The following is a 17,080-nucleotide window of genomic DNA, read 5'->3' as shown; positions in this document are numbered from 1 at the left end:
CAATGGGGGAGGGGGGAATTACCGCCCCGCCAACCTTGGAATAGGGCGGTAATTCCCCTTTCCTCCAAGGTGGTGCCGGTATTTTACCGGCATGGACCAAGGTGCTAATAGCACCTTGGTCCTCCGCCTACCGTGTCTCTCTGTAAAGGCTAATTTCCCAAACCTAGTGAGTCCCCCAGCAGGTTTGCTGGATTTTTTGGGGTTTATTTTTTTCTCCTGCTAAGAGTGATACTCTTTTTCTCCCACTCTTAGACATGATTTGAGGTGTTCCTTTGACTTTGAATGTGTTCTATGGGCTATGGGGTCCTTTACCCCATGGGGCTTCATGTGTTTTTGATATGTGGGTTACACAGCACCCTCCGTGCAGTAACCCAGGGGTGTCGTCGCGACCCCCAAACATAGACTCCATACCCTGGGACTGACTACTGTCTCCCAGGGCATGTAAATTCACCATTGGCTTTACTAGTCTCAAATTGTGAACAGAACCAGTACAAACCATCATATTGTGGACGTACTGGTCGGGGCAATTCGATTGCCCCGTGGTCTGTTCTTCGAGGGGGCACTGTCCAGTCCCCCCGACTGAGTTTTGGCTGGTGGCAGTGGATACTACTTTTTATATTCGACCGCCAATATATTCCTATGGGATTTTCCCATTGTTCGAGACTACCACTTTTTAAAATAGCCTCGAACATACTGCCGGTTTATTAAATTAATATAAATTCACTGGTTGGTATATTTTGCCAAAACTTGGTTCCAAAATGGTGTTTGTTTTCGCTTCTGTGACTCCAACCCAAATCGAGCCCTTTGTTCCACTTTTTGGCGGGCTTCTCCACAGAAGCCTCCAAAAGTGGTGCCACTCTGTCTGGGCACCACAGGGAGTGTGGGAGGGGGTTTAGGCACCCTGGACTGAGTTGCCTCGGCAACTCAAGTCGCACTCTTGTGTGATTGGCCCAAGTGGTGAATCCGAGGAGGGAGAAGCCGAGCCGACCTGCAACGACGACACCACTGGTGGAGCCCTGCTGAACCATCTCACCACTTTTCCCGACGACAGAGAAGATCTCCAACCAGGAGAGTCTTCTTCCTTTGACTGGTGGGGATAACCAGTTTGCCCATCTTTTCGCCTTCCTGGACCATCTCGTGGCCACCTTGCCCGTGCCAATCACCCCAGCAACCGGAATACCAGGGTTTACCACTACCACGAAGAAAAGGGTAGTACCTTGTAACCGGGAAACTCCGCGGCTGGTTTCTTCCCTGGCAGTGCAACGACCTTCAGCTTTCCTCCACGTCGAGACCGCCTCTTCTTCTGGACGAAACACCGACTTGCACCCGCTGCCAGGAACAACTGCCCCCGCTGGAGCGTTCTTCCCATTTTCAGGTACTATGTCCTGCCTGGCTTCCCTTGCGACAGATCGTTCGGGGTGACAGTAAATCCTCGACTTTCTAACCTGGGTTAGCCTGGGGCCCGTTAACTAACTTTTCCTGACTTCATCTCAATCTTTTGTGAACTATCTACAAAGACTCTTTGGGCATAACCCCACTGTGTGATCCTGGACACATTTCGCTTGCTCTCTCTAAGAGTGGGCCTGGCATTTGAACTTCCTTGCTCTCCAGTAGACTTTGCCTAACCTGCTCCACTGTGGTTCTTTGAAAAGTATTGAAATTGTGTGCTTTCATAACTCTGCCTTTTTCCCTCCCTTTTTCTATAACTTATAAGAGTGCCATTTTATGTTAAGCGCTCACCTCTTTCTGAAAATAAGTGGTATTTCTCATTAAGACTTGTCTAATAAGTAATCAGGGTTATATATATATAATAGTGACTGTGTGTTGAATTTACTTACCTCTTTTTGTGCTAGTGTAATTTACAAGTGTGTCTTTAAATAAATAATTATATACTTTTACACCAAAGCTCTGGTCAGTGTTTGCTTGTGCTACTGTATCTCTGTACCTATTGTGTATACTCTATATACTGCCTAACTCATCTTGAGAGAAGTCTGACTGCTCAGCCACAGCTACCAGGTACATCTGGGTGGTACAGACTGCTACCAATTGGGTTTACTGCCAACCACCTGTAGTCCTAAATCTTTTGTAGTGGTCCCTAAGGGAACAGCACAGGTTTCTGCCTAACACCCACTAATACATCGGGGGGGGGGGCGGGAAGACCAAATGATATACCCTGGGCACAGATGGATAAGGCAAACTTACTAAAATCACTGCCCCCGCTATCAGGAGGAGCTAGCAAGTGGATATACGCCTTCGAGAAACACACTGCAGGGGTGCCCCAGGCCATAGGAGATGTTAAATGTTTACTCATGTCAGCAGTAGAGGACCAATCAGACGGGTGTGGGCAAACGCAGGTTTACCGGGAATAACACTGGATAGTGACAAACATGATGGCGCTGCCTTCAATACAGTGCGCGCGCGCGTTTGGGACGCATTGAGGGAAACATTTCCAGACACGGCAGATTTACAGTCAGTAATGCAATGCACTATGAACGATGTGGAAGAAGTTATGGATTACATTTTTCGAGTACAAGAGATGTGGAGAACTGAAATGGGTACACCATATGACCAGTCAACATCGTTATTTTACTTCATAATAAAGAGGGGGCTCCCAAAAGAAGTGCAAAAAGCGCTTGACAAAATAGCAGGGATTGAAGCGAAAGGATGGCCAGAGATGCAGAGCATAATAGTGCACCATTGCAAAAGAATCAAGGAAAGAGAGGAGGTGGCACAAAAAAGGCTGGCAGACGAGGCCAAGTTAGTACAAATGAAACTGGCGAAGGTCGCTGCAGCTGTAGCCGCACTCCCACACGATAGAGACACGGAGGAGGAGGAGGGACTGGTAGCGATACAGGGGAGGATGGCTGCAAATTGGGCAGACAACGGGCAAAGACAGTGGAATGGACAGGAGGAATACAGAGGGCAGCAGTGGCAAGTGTGGCACCCCAGCAACAGGAAAGGTGGGTACAGAGGGCGTTGAGGAGGTGGACAGGGATACAGAAGTAATGGCGGAAATGGGGGGCCGGGACCCAGAGGGGGACAAGGAAACTGTTGGAATTGTGGGAGGTGGGGACATTTCTCGCGAGAGTGCAGAAGCAGGCCCTAACCCAAGTTACCAAGATGACCAATATTACGGGCACCACCATCCGGGGAGCCCATACAATTTCCCCCCTGGAACGGGGGAAGAAAACAGCAAGACCAAAGGGGACAAGAGCAATACAGGGAACAACCACACAACATTCAACATCATCCACAAAGCAGTGAGCACCTTCCCTACACTCAAAACAACCCATTCACTACAACATCCAACGGCTCACCTGCCCCATATGGAGGAGTAGCGGTAGTTTCAGGTAACGTCTTCAGCCAGGGGGGAACAACCAGGCATCCAGCATAGGACAGCCCACAGAGAACACTTGCGTGTCCAATCCTATCGAAAACCTTCAATGCAAGCGAGGAAACATTGATAGGAGCAGAGATAGGAAATAAACAATTCATCTTTATGGTAGATTCGGGAGCTGAAAAATCATGCATACTTGAAAGCCGGTTTCCGCTATCTAATCGTAAATTGGAGACGCAGGGGTTCTCTGGGGCAGTGGTCGAAGTTCCTTACACAGAAGATTTGGACGTGACAGTGGGGGGAAAACAGTAAGGGTACCCCTATTGTATTATGAGCAATCCCATGTCAACCTGCTGGGAAGGGATCTCCTCAGCAAACTGAACATGACTATTTCTTTTACCAAAAGAGGAGGGATTGTCTGCTCAACCCCAGGGATGTGTTCTATGCACGTGATGCTAGTGATATATTCAAGGGCGACATGTCCAGAGGTGCGCGGCATACCCGTGGACCCGGATATGTTCATCCAGTGGTTAAAAACATTGGCATGGGTGGTCCCAGAGTTGAAAAAACTAGAGTGGAGAGTACCAGCAGAATTAGTTTTCCGCCCAATAGCCCGCCCCGAGATAATGCCAGGGACGGTGATGTCACTGGACATACATGCAGTACAAATCACAGCCAAAAGAATAGCTGTAATTGCAAAGGACATACATGGGTGCGAGTATAAACTCCCTGTGTAACACCTGTACTTATCCAATCAAAAAGCGAAAGGAGGGGCCTGGAGGATGATCCAGGACCTACTCCCACTAAATGACGTCATCCAGAAAGAGTTCCCTTTGGTCCCGAACCCAGCATCAATTCTATGCAGCATCCCAAAAGACGCATCTCACTTCACCGTGGTGGATTTGAAAAATGCATTCTTCTCAATACCACTCGCAGAATAGTGCAGATACCTGACAGCATTCACCCTAGGGGGGAGGAGGTACGAACACTGCACATTGCCCCAGGGTTATTGCAAAAGTCCCAGCATATTCAACAGAATATTGCACGAAGATCTTGGAAACGTGACATCCGACAGCACAATAATACAGTACGTGGATGATTTGTTAATTTGCAGCAAAAACGAGGGAGAATGTAGAAAAGACTCCATTGCCCTATTGACATTACTAGCCCAAAAGGGGTACAAGGTGGACAAAGAAAAGTTGCAATATTGTCAACGTGAAGTGCTGTACCTAGGGTAATTGATCTAAAAAAATGGCAAGAAAATAATCCCAGACAGAGTAGCAGCTATCTCGGCTGTAGGGAGACCAAAGACAGTGAAACACATGCAAAAATTCCTAGGGATGTGCAACTATTGTCGTGCATGGATATTAGACTATGCTGCATACACACGCCCATTGCTCCAGGCACTCAAAGAAGCACAGAAGGAAAATACAGAGATACAGTGGGACTCAGAGTCGTGCGATGCATTCACATCACTCAAAGAACTCATTTCAAGCGCACCAGTGCTCGCAAACCCAGATTATAAACGCCAGTTCTACCTGTTCTTGCACTGCAAGGGGGCACTCATGACAGCAGTCTTAACACAGAAAACATCACTAGGTCACAAGCCTCTGGCATACTAAAGCGGGACATTAGACGCAGTAATGCAGGGACATTACGAGCGAGCGACCAGACACAAACAAACAACAAAATAAAACACTGTAGCTGTTAACCTTCTGCAGTACATCACTGCCCCGGCCATGAACGGGAACATTAGGAAGTAACTGAAACCAGCCCAAAACCTGCAGGCCCTGACCCTGTACCAAGCCCCCAACGTTAGATGGTGTGGCACCTCACACCCCTACCTACCCCGAAAACTCTTGCAATGTGTAGAAACCATTTATGTAATGTATGTCATGTTGACTGACGTTCGCTGCTAATGTGGAGGAGAATGGGTAAAGAGTAAATATGCAACCAATATTGTTTATAATGTAGAAATGTACAAAGACTGGCTAGTTGATAACAATATGTAATAACATGTGTTGCCCTCTTTATACATACACCTGCCTAACACTACCTCATGTTCGTATGTCAACTACAGATGTGAATTGTTGTGCTAAAGGGTATGGTCCCCAGTTAGTATTCCTTTTAACACAAATCCATATGAGTCCTTTTAGAGACCCCGCGTGTTGTTATTCGCCCCTCACCCACGGGACAGTATACCGCTATGTGCAAGATGCCGCGCACAGAGCTGCAAGGCCATTTCCCCCTCCTCCATCCCAGGCCCACCAGAGATAGCTGGTGTTCAAACAGCACAGCCTCGCCTCCCCTCCCGACCCTGCTGGACCCATTTCAAGCATCCGCCTCCCCCATGTCAGAGGCCGCCACAGCCTGACTCCATGATTTACGAGCTACCTGGTCCTAAATCCCACCGTCTCTCAGGCACCAGTCACATGCCCTCACCCCACGGGCCAGTGGTATCTCCGTCGACCCCAAGTTAATGACCCTAAAAAGGGGGTCAATGTTCCTGTCCACATATTGATCTAAGGTCAGGGCTTACAAGAGTTGCAAACCAACAGAAAGCATTAAGTGTGACGAATGGGTGGGAATGTGTGGCCAAAAGGGCAAATGTTAGTTTAGTTATCAATCATCGTTACAAGGCACGTCCGGCTCGGCACTCCACTCCGATGAGCCCAGCTGACCTTCCACCCCACGTGGCACAGCACCAACGTCTGCCAATCCTGGAGAAGCAACTGTATACACTGTATACCACCTAGCCATTACCGCCCAATCCCTAAGACTTTGTGCCCCCTATAGCTTGTGTCATGCATGACATAGTTCTGTAATAAGTAGGACTGTCTTTGCAATTGTCAGACAAAGCGCTCTCGGAGTTTGCAGAGTCCTTTGCATGCCCTATATTGATCTATATAAAGCTCTTTTGATCTCACCCGCACTTGGTCCTGGCCTCATTCCCCTTCTGGGGTGTGTTCTTTATTGCCTCTCAATAAGGGGGGTGCGTTTCTTGGGACGCTTACATTCAATACTTAGGTAGTTGATCTAGTTTGTTACAGGTTAGGCCCATGTTAAGTGCAGAAGGCATAGAATCACATGTTTCATTGTTTTTTATCCAGTGCCATTGTCTGAGCTTTTTTTTTGCAATTTGCGGCATGTCTCATACAGTTTCCCAGGAAATGTCAGTAGTTGTTAGGATCTTACGTATTTTCATGGCCCAAATAGCTAGAGCTCTGGTGTATGGATTATTGGCAGATTCTTTTAGAATTTCATAGGCAGGTGCAACAGTACTGAGGTTCATTTACGTAGCAAAGCAATTGATTTCCATTGGATTAAGCCATTTAGAGGATCCAGGCCTAATTCATGTCGTATTGCTACAATGGAGACAAAGGTTGGTAATCCCAAAACTCCCTTCCAGAACTGACCTTCTAGGCTAGATCGATTGTCAATGTTTAGTCCAGCTTCCGCCCCATATGTTATCGCCGGGATGACTTTCTGCCGATAAAATGTCATTATTGGAATGAAGGTGAATTTACCATATTGATTATGTAACCGTTTACCCTGCAATGTGAAAGATGCCATACGATGCTTCAAGTCAATTATCCAGTCTTGTTCTCTTATGGATTTATTGATTTGGATCCCAAGATATCGGATCACCGAGACAGAATTTTTTCACCATCCGCTGACCAACCAAATCTTTTCAGGGCTCTTTTTTCAGTTGTGCCAAAAGCCATGATCTTGATTTTGCAGCATTGATTTCAAGGTCGTTTGCTTGCAAGTAGACAACCAATGCGTTCAGGAGACGTTGAAGCCCAATCTCAGTTTGGTCAACTAATACAATGTCATCGGCATATAAGGCCCAGCTTATCTTTTGGTGGTTCAATTTTGGTGGAAAACAACGGATGTTCGGAAAGGCTGCTGGCAGGTCGGCAATGTAGAGCTTAAACATTAACGCTGCTAAAGGGCATCCTTGTTTGACTCCATGGGTTGTAGGCACCTCTCTTGTCAATTGCCCGTTGTTGTTAGTGCAAACTTTTATTGAGTTTTCTTCATGTAAGGCCATAAGAGGCTCAATTAAAGTTGGGGGGCATGCCCATGTTATAAGTTTGTTCCACAATTTTGTGCGGTTTATTCGATCGAAGGCTTGACGCATGTCTATGAATGCTACAAAGAGTTTCTTCTTAGTCTTTAGGGTTTCCAGCTTTAACAGATTCACAATTAGAAGATTAACTTCTGTTCCAAAGTCTTTAGTAAAGCCAGTTTGGCGGACATCTAGTATATTTTTGTTTGCTGCCCGAGCTGCGATTTTCTGTTGCAAACAAGTAGCAAAAATGTTTCCTATTATATCCAAGAGGGCAATAGGGCGATAGTTGGCAGGATTATCCTTATTGCCCTTCTTGAAAATAGGCGCAATGACCGCAGACTTCCATGAACTTGATATACATTTGGACACTGCTATTACTTCAAATAGATCCACAATAAATTCTGCCGATAGCTCCTGTTTTTCTTTTATCATGACATTCGTTAACCCATCAGGTCCTGCAGCACGCAAGTTCTTTAACTGTTTTATCAGTATAAGGAGTCTGTCTCTGGATTCACATACATCCCAGGGCTCCGTGGAGTGGGTAAACTTTGTGATGTCATGTGTTAATGGGCTAGCAAATACTTTTCTGAAGTGGTTTTACCATGTTGCCATGGAAATGCCATTGGCCAAACGTAATTCTTGGGAGTTGTTCATATTTAGAATTTACCAGATGTCTCTAGATTTACGTTGGATTATCAGTTGAAGCATTAATTCCGCACGTTCTTGGTGTCTAACTATTTTAAACGATTTGAGCCAATTTCGATATTTCATTTTGCAGTTTCTGATTGCTCTTTGTGTCTCAATCGTTGTGGTATCTTTCTTTTTTAATTGTCTGATGGTCTTGTGCATTTGTTTTTTCTTCTGGTTGACCTGAAGACTAAAGCCATATTTGTGTTGTTGTTGATGAGACTTTGCTGTTGTTTTTTTAGTGCAGAATTGCAGCAGTAATGGGGCATAATTTATCTTTTCAGCGGCAGTTGTTAACTCATCTTTTAATCGGTTGCTCAGCTGACAAATTTGATGGTCTTTCATTCGTAGACGATTCCTGCCTTCAATTGCTTCCACTGGACAGTTATATTGGTGCAGAGTTTGAACCCGCTCCATTTCACAAGTTAATTCCAATATGCTATGATCGCTGTTATCAGTCTTATGTACAGCCATTGTGTTTACTTTTGACCAGAAAGACGAGGCGATCCAGATATAGTCCAGTGTTTTGTGACTTTTGACTTGGTGCCAAGTTGGTCGTGGAGGTATGTCTCCATAGATGTTTCCATTAACCAACTTGCAACTTCTAGCTTTCATCGGTTTCATCCATTTGTCACCCCTTGTATATGCTGAGCATGTCTCCAACGTGATTCTTGAAGATACTTTGAACCAGGAGAAATTGAAATCTCTGCAAATTAATATTCGTAAGTCTCTGTATAGCGTTAAGCATGGATCAATTATATCTGTAACTGCTTTGATGAAACTCGCTGATGAAATCATGGGTGGATAACAGTATAGATTAATCACCAATAGCTGTAGAATCTGATTCATATTCGCCGACATCAGCTGTAGTAAGGAACCTTGTACAAAAATATTTGGCATGAAGGTTTGGACAATCTCCCAGCCAAAGGTGTTGTTTACCATTGTGATAAGACCAGAAAAAGGTCTTCCACAAAGATTTTTCTTTGCTTTGTTTAACACAACGGAATAACCATTTTTTATTGGAGTTTCCCTCAACCAAGTCTCTTGTAAACAAATTATAAAATTATTATCTGTGGGATTGGAAATTCTTGAAATAAGTGGATAAATCCTCTCGTGTTCCAGAATAAAATTCCACATATTTCCTTTCCTAAGGTTAATGATGGTTACGCTCGATGGGCTTTATTGAGATCAACTCTTCTTGCAATTTCGATTGAGTCTTTCAAAGTATAGTTCGTTGGAGACCAAGGGGCTCTTACGGAGAAATGCTTCTTCAGTTCGTCGCGTCTGTGTTCATTTGCAGAAATTAATTCTGTTGATCTCGATGCTTGTTTCACACTTCTCTCGGATTGTATTTCAAAACCATACGATAGAAGTTAATCTTTTGCTGCTAAAAGAGTTCTTTCCACAGCAGTTGATCCTATGTGTAAAAAGACCCTGTCAGCCGACTTTTCAGAGATGTATTCTACAATCAGTATATCTTCTGTAGATATTGTGCGTAAAGAGGGAATGTTGTGAAGTAATTTCATCACATTTCGTCTGTTTAGATTCACTTCACTATCTTCAGGAAACAGATTTTCCACCCTGATTTTCCATGATTTCTGATTTGCCTCTGTCTGATGTCTTTCATGATTTTTAGTTTTCATTGTTTGATGTTTGTTTAATTGAGCGGAAGTCATTCTGGGATTCAGATTTGTGAAAGGCTTCCAGCATCTATTTTTCGGAGGCATCTTTGGCTTTGCAGTAGGTTGTTTCAAGGTAGTGCTTTTATCATCATAAACTGAAGACAATATGTTGTCTTTACCTGCATTCAGACGCTTTGTATTTGTTTGTTCAGCCAATCTAGCCTGAGAGGTGAAATCTCAGCTTCCTTGTGGCCTGTCTCCAGCACTTATTTCCTCATGTGAGGTTGCATAGACTGCTGAATCGACTGAATATGTCGATAAGTTGCATAAATCCACAGAAGCTTCATCTTCCACTGAATGTTGAGAATCAGAGTCTAATCTTGCCCGCTTTTTTGGATTTTGCCTTTGATTTAAACAAGGCTTTGCATTCTTAGGCTGAGTCTTCAACTCCAACAGTTGTGCCTTTGTTGAGTTATTAGAGGATTGACCTTGAGGTGCATGCTCAAATAGGCTAAGCTTATGTGGGGTTGACAGGTTTCTCACAAATTGTTTGACATTTGCGGGAGACTTTTTTTTAGATTTAGTACTTGCTTTATTTAAAGCTGGATGTTGTTTTGCTGTAGTCATCTTTGCTGTCATGACATTTAATGTAGGCAGATTCTTTGCCGCGCCTATGAATATGTCAAAGGTCATCTTCTTTACCGTCGCAGGTATTTCATCTGCTATCGTACTGGATTTTTCAGTTGCTTGTGTCTGTTCATTTACAGCATTGGATATTGTCGTAATGTCTATGCCATTGCATTCAACTGAAGGCATCAACGGTACTGCCTGAACGCTTCCTTGCTTGTCAGACAGACCATGACCGTTTACTTGTGTCGCACTTTCAGGTAATGTCGTCAGCTTTATAGGCTGAATGATGTTTCCTGAAGATTGCACTTGTTCTGTACGATGGCGGTTGGGAGGTAGGTGGGTTCTGTTTTCTTTTCCAACAACTTCACCGCTGTATTTTCCGTGGACCACATCACGATTTGTGTTTGTGTTGTGTCTCAACCATTTCATGCATTCCAAGGTTGCAAACATAAGAGTAGAATTGTCTGCCTGTGCACTTGTCGCCAGATCACCAAGGCGATATTGCCATTGTGAGGAGATCTCCGACTCTCTTTCTAGTCTTTGCTGTAAGGCACTGTTTAGTTGTGTCATCACATCTACTTTTGTGACTAGGTTGATAATTTGAGCTCCTTGGTCATTTATGGACTCATTTAAACTTTCATATAGCTTCACAAAAGGAATGAGTGCTAAGGAAGTTGCAGCTAGGACGTTGTTGCTGATTGTGAATGCACTTCTCGTAAATGTTGATCCAGTGTGGCCTGCTTCCCAGCATTTTGTGGCATATTCTCTACATCCATTACGTCCTTATTTGTGTGTTTAGGCCACATTGCATCATGTACCTGTGGTACATTATCACCCATGGAGGAAGAACTCGGCTTAGTTGGAATGACCAGCCTTGCATTATGTTGATTATTTAAATGCAGCCTCATTGGCCCTACAGTGGGCCGTCTTGCTATTTCAACTTTGTCGCGTCCACTTTGAGCTGAATTTGACAGTTTATCACACGGTGAGTGAACAAAGCTTTGTACTAGCTTATCTTTAATAGACTGAAAGTCAGCTGTCAGCCTCTCAGTGAGACGTGCCTCCCGACCTGCCAGGTCAAGTCTTCTTGGTGACTGACTAGATGAAATTTGGGGCTGAAATCCTTTTGGTGTTTGTGGACATAGTAGCGGTGCGGTCATAGTCTGAGTATGAGACAATCGCAGACTTTTTGGTGTGCCATGGCTATTTGAGAGAGTTGTATTCAAAGTGCATGGCACGGTGGATCTTTCATCAGTCCCTTTTGCGGCTTTACATTCATTATTTGATTTCTCCGTACAAACCTTTGTCTTTGTATTTGATTTACATTGTGCATCAGCCGCACTGTCATCTCGTGTTTTGGTAGAATTGTTTGCGATTGGCCCGATCTCATCTTGAATGATTGGAGGCACAAAAACAATGTTTGAAATGTTATCAGCAGATACTTGTAATTGTAGTAACTCTGTGTCAGTTACATCGAAGGGGGGATTGAAAAGAGGCAGTATTTACTTCAATCAAGTTCGTTTCCAAGGACATTACAGATGGGCCGCATGCAGGAAATAATGTCTTTAGAGGTATGGACTCACCATTTGTTATATTTGCATTCAGCCTTGTATTTTCATTTACGCTGATATTTTCGTAAGCAAGTGCATTTTTACTGAACGCTGAACAAAGAGGTGCGGCATCTGTCTGAAGAGCCGAACACTCCAATTGGTACACAATTGTTACTGTGCTCAGACGCGCGCCGGCTACCGTCTTGAGTCTAAGGCGTGCAAGTAGTTTTTATTTCTCAATAGCAGCCATTGTCAGTTTCAATAGCGTCAACACAGTGCATGTCGCTGTACACTCGTCCTGTAAATTAGTTGACAAAAGGGACATGATTGTGGGTTCAACGCTTACCTCCGTACTTCCTCTACTCACCACAGATGAAGCGAAGTCGGGAGTGGCAGCCATCGCTTGAGACGGGGACGGGGATGTTGAAGGGGAGGAGGATAGAGAAAGGGAACCCAGTTGCGCAGACTCGAGTTGAAATTTCTGTTTTAGCAGAGTCTGTGGGGCCATCATGCAGATGTCACTGCGGCTACTCATGCAGCCGCTCATGTATATAGCCTCTTTTATCACAAAGGGTTTGGAGTGAGACCGTATGTCCAGGGATGGTCTGAGATGGACTCCGGTAGACTGGGACTCTCCTCGGGACTCTGCGCAGCGCTCCGCGCACGCGTACACCTTTTAAGTTGGAGTCACCCAGAGGCAGAGACCAGTTTAAAGAAACAGTAGTCTTTTGTCTCAGCAATGTAATGCAAAAAGCAACTGAAAGCACGAACACAGCGTAGCTGTAGCTCCTCACTCGTGTAGAGACTGGGGTAGACTGGGACTCTCCTCGGGACTCCGCGTGGCGCTCCGCGCACGCGTACACCTTTTAAGGTGGAGTCACCCAGAGGCAGAGACCAGTTTAAAGAAACAGTAGTCTTTTGTCTCAGCAATGTAATGCAAAAAGCAACTGAAAGCATGAACACAGCATAGCTGCAGCTCCTCACTCGTCTAGAGACTGGGGTAGACTGGGACTCTCCTCGGGACTCCGCGAGTGGAAATTAACTTTTCCACTTGATCCGGGTATCCACATAACTCAAGATTTCTGTTGAATTTTCGATGAGGGGACCAAATGTTGGACAGTGATCCTGGTAGCGCCCTTGTGAATCTAGATTCGGAGGGAAGCGATGGTGTGTAGTCTTCCTATTTGAATTGTTCTTACATGGTGTAACTTAGAAAGGATATGGCATAGTCTCTGGAGTAGTGTGTTGCTTGAAAGGATCACACAGAACCTATCAGCAGGTATATGTGTTATTTTGAGATTGTTTCTCGTGATTGGCTGGTGGCAGCCCATGTTCCCTTGGGGGTCTCTATTTATGGCTGGTGGCTGTGCCAATTTCCTTAGGAGGATCTCCAGAAATGGCCACACGCAACTGTTGCTTCATGGGTGATAGGGTGATGTACTGTGGTGAGGTTACTGACAGATGATGGCATATGGAGTGGTGTATATGTGGCAAAATAAACAACATGGTGCAGGAGGACTCAGGATTAAAGGGGTGCAGTGGTCAATGAGGAGAAGCACACACCATGTGAGTATGTGAGAAGCGACAGACAGATGCATTTACTGAGGCAGCTGTGGGGCCATTGGTGAGACCCCTGTCAAGTATGGAGGGACTTGTAGAGTCACAGATAGCCTGAAGAACACACCAACTCTCAAAGGCAGTTCAAGGCTTTTTATCAAAGAAATTGGAAAGGGGCTTGCTAAGTGACCCCCCTCTCTCATCTGGTGTGGATAGTTTTCTCCTTTGCAAAAGAATACCCCAACCCCAGCATGGTCTCTAAGGATTGGTAACCCCTACTGGTTTAAATTCTGTCGGCCTCTTTGTGATGACCTAAGGTCACCAATCCTATTTGTTTCCATCTGGAAATAATCTAGTTGAATCCTAACATACACCCCACAATCCACTTAATGTCAAGAATATGAGCCTCGCAGACACACAGGTCCCACTTGGTCCTTTCCATGACCTGGTACTCCTCACTCTGATGTACTTTACTTCCTCTCTCTTCCTTCTACTGCTTCTTCTCATTCTCCTTGGTCTTTCCCTCTCTCACTTGTCCATTCTGTCCCTCCGATGTACTCTCTCTGCACCTATTGCTCTTTGCTCTCTACCACTACTCTACCTTCTCCCCTTCTCTGCACTACTACTACTCTCCCCTCTCCACACTACTACTATTCCCCCTCTCCACAATGATACTACACTCCACCCACACCTTCTCCCAAACCCACCCTCCTTTCAGTCTCGCAGTCACCCGCTCAAACACCCTCATTCACCCCTAAACTTTAAGTCTCACTGAGACTCCTTGCATGCACACTCACACCCAAATACCATTTTCTCCCACCAACCAATATCTCACCTTGCATTATCCTTCAGAGCTCCTTCTCCACACTCCACTGCGCCATGCATCCTCTGCTTGGTTTGTTGGTCCTCCTTCTCCCCCTTGACCTCGTCTCAGCAACCCTCGCCTTCCTGTTTCCTGTGCCCATTTATATCACCATCTTTCCCTCTGCCTTGAGTCACTCCCTCAGCTGGTTCACCGGGCCAACCACTGACTTTCTTCTCCCGATGGTCGGGATTACAAGTAACCTCTTAAAACAAGCAATGTCCCAGTTTATATTGCACCGAGCATTTTGTTTGCCAGCTGGATATGTGGAGTACTCTTTAGTCCCGTTAATGGTAAACCGAATGCCCGAGTCTTTTCCATTTTAGTAAAGTAATTTCTGCTTTAATATACAGCCTCTTCATGGCCCTGGTGAATTGTAAACTGAATGTTTGTGTTGTGTAGAGTGCTTAGATATCTGCTTTTCTATGTGGGCCATTCCGAAGCTTGTTGAAGGAAACTGCATGTCTGTGTCACGTAAAGCAAAGGAATTGCAATTTTTATGGGAGGACTACTCACAGTTCACACTGTCTCACTCCGATTTGGGATGCTCACTTTCTCTTCTACCATCAGATCCTCTGGGGATGTAGTCCTATGGGACAAAGAGAAATAATCTGGCCAGCATAGTGCAATATAGATATGGGGAAAGAAAAGGTGGTACTCATTTCATTCATGGGAGCAGATGTAGAAGGGGCAGGTACTGGGCCCCTCCCAACTCCAACAACCCGCCTCTGGGACAGAATTATCTCTGGTGAAACAACCACCCCAGGCTGAGAGGGGCCCCCATGTCCCATTGACAGGGTCAGGTCCCTGACCCTTTCACTGAAGCAAAACTGTTGACTTGAGTGAGGAGGGGACAAAGTTGTCAAAATGTTCATTGGCAGCAAGCCCAAAATGTTGTTGTGTCAGCTCCAACACCAAGTAATGGCCAAAATCAGAACCTGTTTGAATCACAATTAGTAGAAAACCAAAGAAGGAGGGATGAGTGGAGGGAAAAGAAGAAAGCCAAGGAAAAGCGATACAGAAGAGTTAGTAAATAATTCAACCCTTTCCCTGTAGACATGAGAAACCAAAGGCTGAAAATAATTAACAAAGGCTTTGAGGCTTGGTTTTACACCTTGGTTTACCACTTCATGTAATTGAAAATGTACCTCATTCTGGGGAGTGGAAACATGAACAGCAGCTCATTTCATATTTAGGGGCTGTTTATAGTCAAGTGTTTAAAGTAGAGCACATTGCAGGAATCGAACAAACCATAATATGAAGTCACCATCACATGGAAAGGTCAGTGGACATTGTATGAGCTTTTTTAAACATGTTCTTTTCAGTTTCTTAGGTCACTTGTAGGACATATATTTCATTTTGTATATTGTCAAACTTTTATACTTAGGGCAATAATTAAAATAAGTTGTCAAATTCTTGGGCAACTAAAAGGAACAATCAAATAAAAGTTCATAGTTCAGATTCGCTCAGAACTCTTGTTCTGCAGGCCAACACATTTTATGTCTTTCAGACAGATAACAAGTAGAAAATGTACTTCTTGCATCTTTCCACCAGGGGGATCGATGCATCTGTCCTTGATTTGAACAGTCTTGTTCAGTTTAGTGTCAGCCTTTTTGTTTCTCCTTCACAGCAAACCCTTTACCTCACAAGTTCATACACTGGAGCTGTGGTGGTTCTGTCAGTCACAGTCCTTTCAGTTCCAACCCGTGATCCATGTATCATGGTTTATTTAAGAAGCACTTATGATACACTGGATTAAACGTTTAGATGTTCTTATCGCCTAGAAATCACTGTGAAAGATGCTGTCCAAGATTTTCTAAGCCGACTGTCTGGGCCTAATTCTGAAGTCTAGGCCCAAATTCCTTGGACACTCAATAAGCAAGAAAGGAGCATTGAGAAAGCTTGCATGACTAGTTCAAGAACCTCTACAGATATTCCATGGCTAAAATACTGTATGTTGGACAGTAAGAGGACAGGTTAGTCGTTTGTGATGATCTCAGACACCCATAATCTTGTATATGAGGAATAACAACTCTGGGAAATACCTTACTGGGTCAAGGCAACGTTATTTTTTATTTTCTGTTAGTTTGGGTGTTGCTTTGGAAAGTGACTCCTGCTCCATTAATGTTAGGCATTTCAAGGGCACCAGACTGTTGGTACTGTGATAGGTCAAATGAAGGACACAGATTCCAATTAGACATTTCGGTGGTAGGTCTTCCCCTATTCTACAAGGCAGCCCTAGCTAAGGTGCTTGTCAGTCATCAGAGAATGTGTTGAGATTAAACTGTCCAACTTCCAACTCCAACCTATCTGACTCTACCACTTATTCTAACAACTCAAAAACATGAGGGTTTATCCTGAGGTTTGTTAATGTATCCTTCAGCCACTTCTCAATAGATGATCTTCTCTAGTGATTACTTTTATCAGTACAAACAGTTCATCTATTATTGTTTTGGACTGTTGAGTCTTCTCTTGTTTTCTTCTATAAGGGTTCCTTTCTCTTCCCCTGGTAAACGTATTACCAAACTATAATTTCCTTCTGGGCTATGTCATATGTTCCTGAGTAGATCACAGTCTTTCATTGACTTTTGCTCTTTATCTGGATATGATTTTCCCATTTCCAGTGTGCTCTTAGGTTTTCTGCTCATAACCAGTTGTTTTATTTCACTTAGGCCTTCCTGGTATGAATTATTCCAAACTGGGTCATGCCATGAACATTTCTCTTTCTTGTCTCTTTTTACTGGCTGTACAATACTTCCT

This window comes from Ambystoma mexicanum, chromosome 1q (genome assembly GCF_040938575.1).
Source record: "Ambystoma mexicanum isolate Mex_15411 chromosome 1q, UKY_AmexF1_1, whole genome shotgun sequence".
Taxonomy (NCBI): domain Eukaryota; kingdom Metazoa; phylum Chordata; class Amphibia; order Caudata; family Ambystomatidae; genus Ambystoma; species Ambystoma mexicanum.
The sequence above is the reverse complement of the archived record's forward strand: the minus strand, read 5'-3'. Positions refer to the sequence as shown.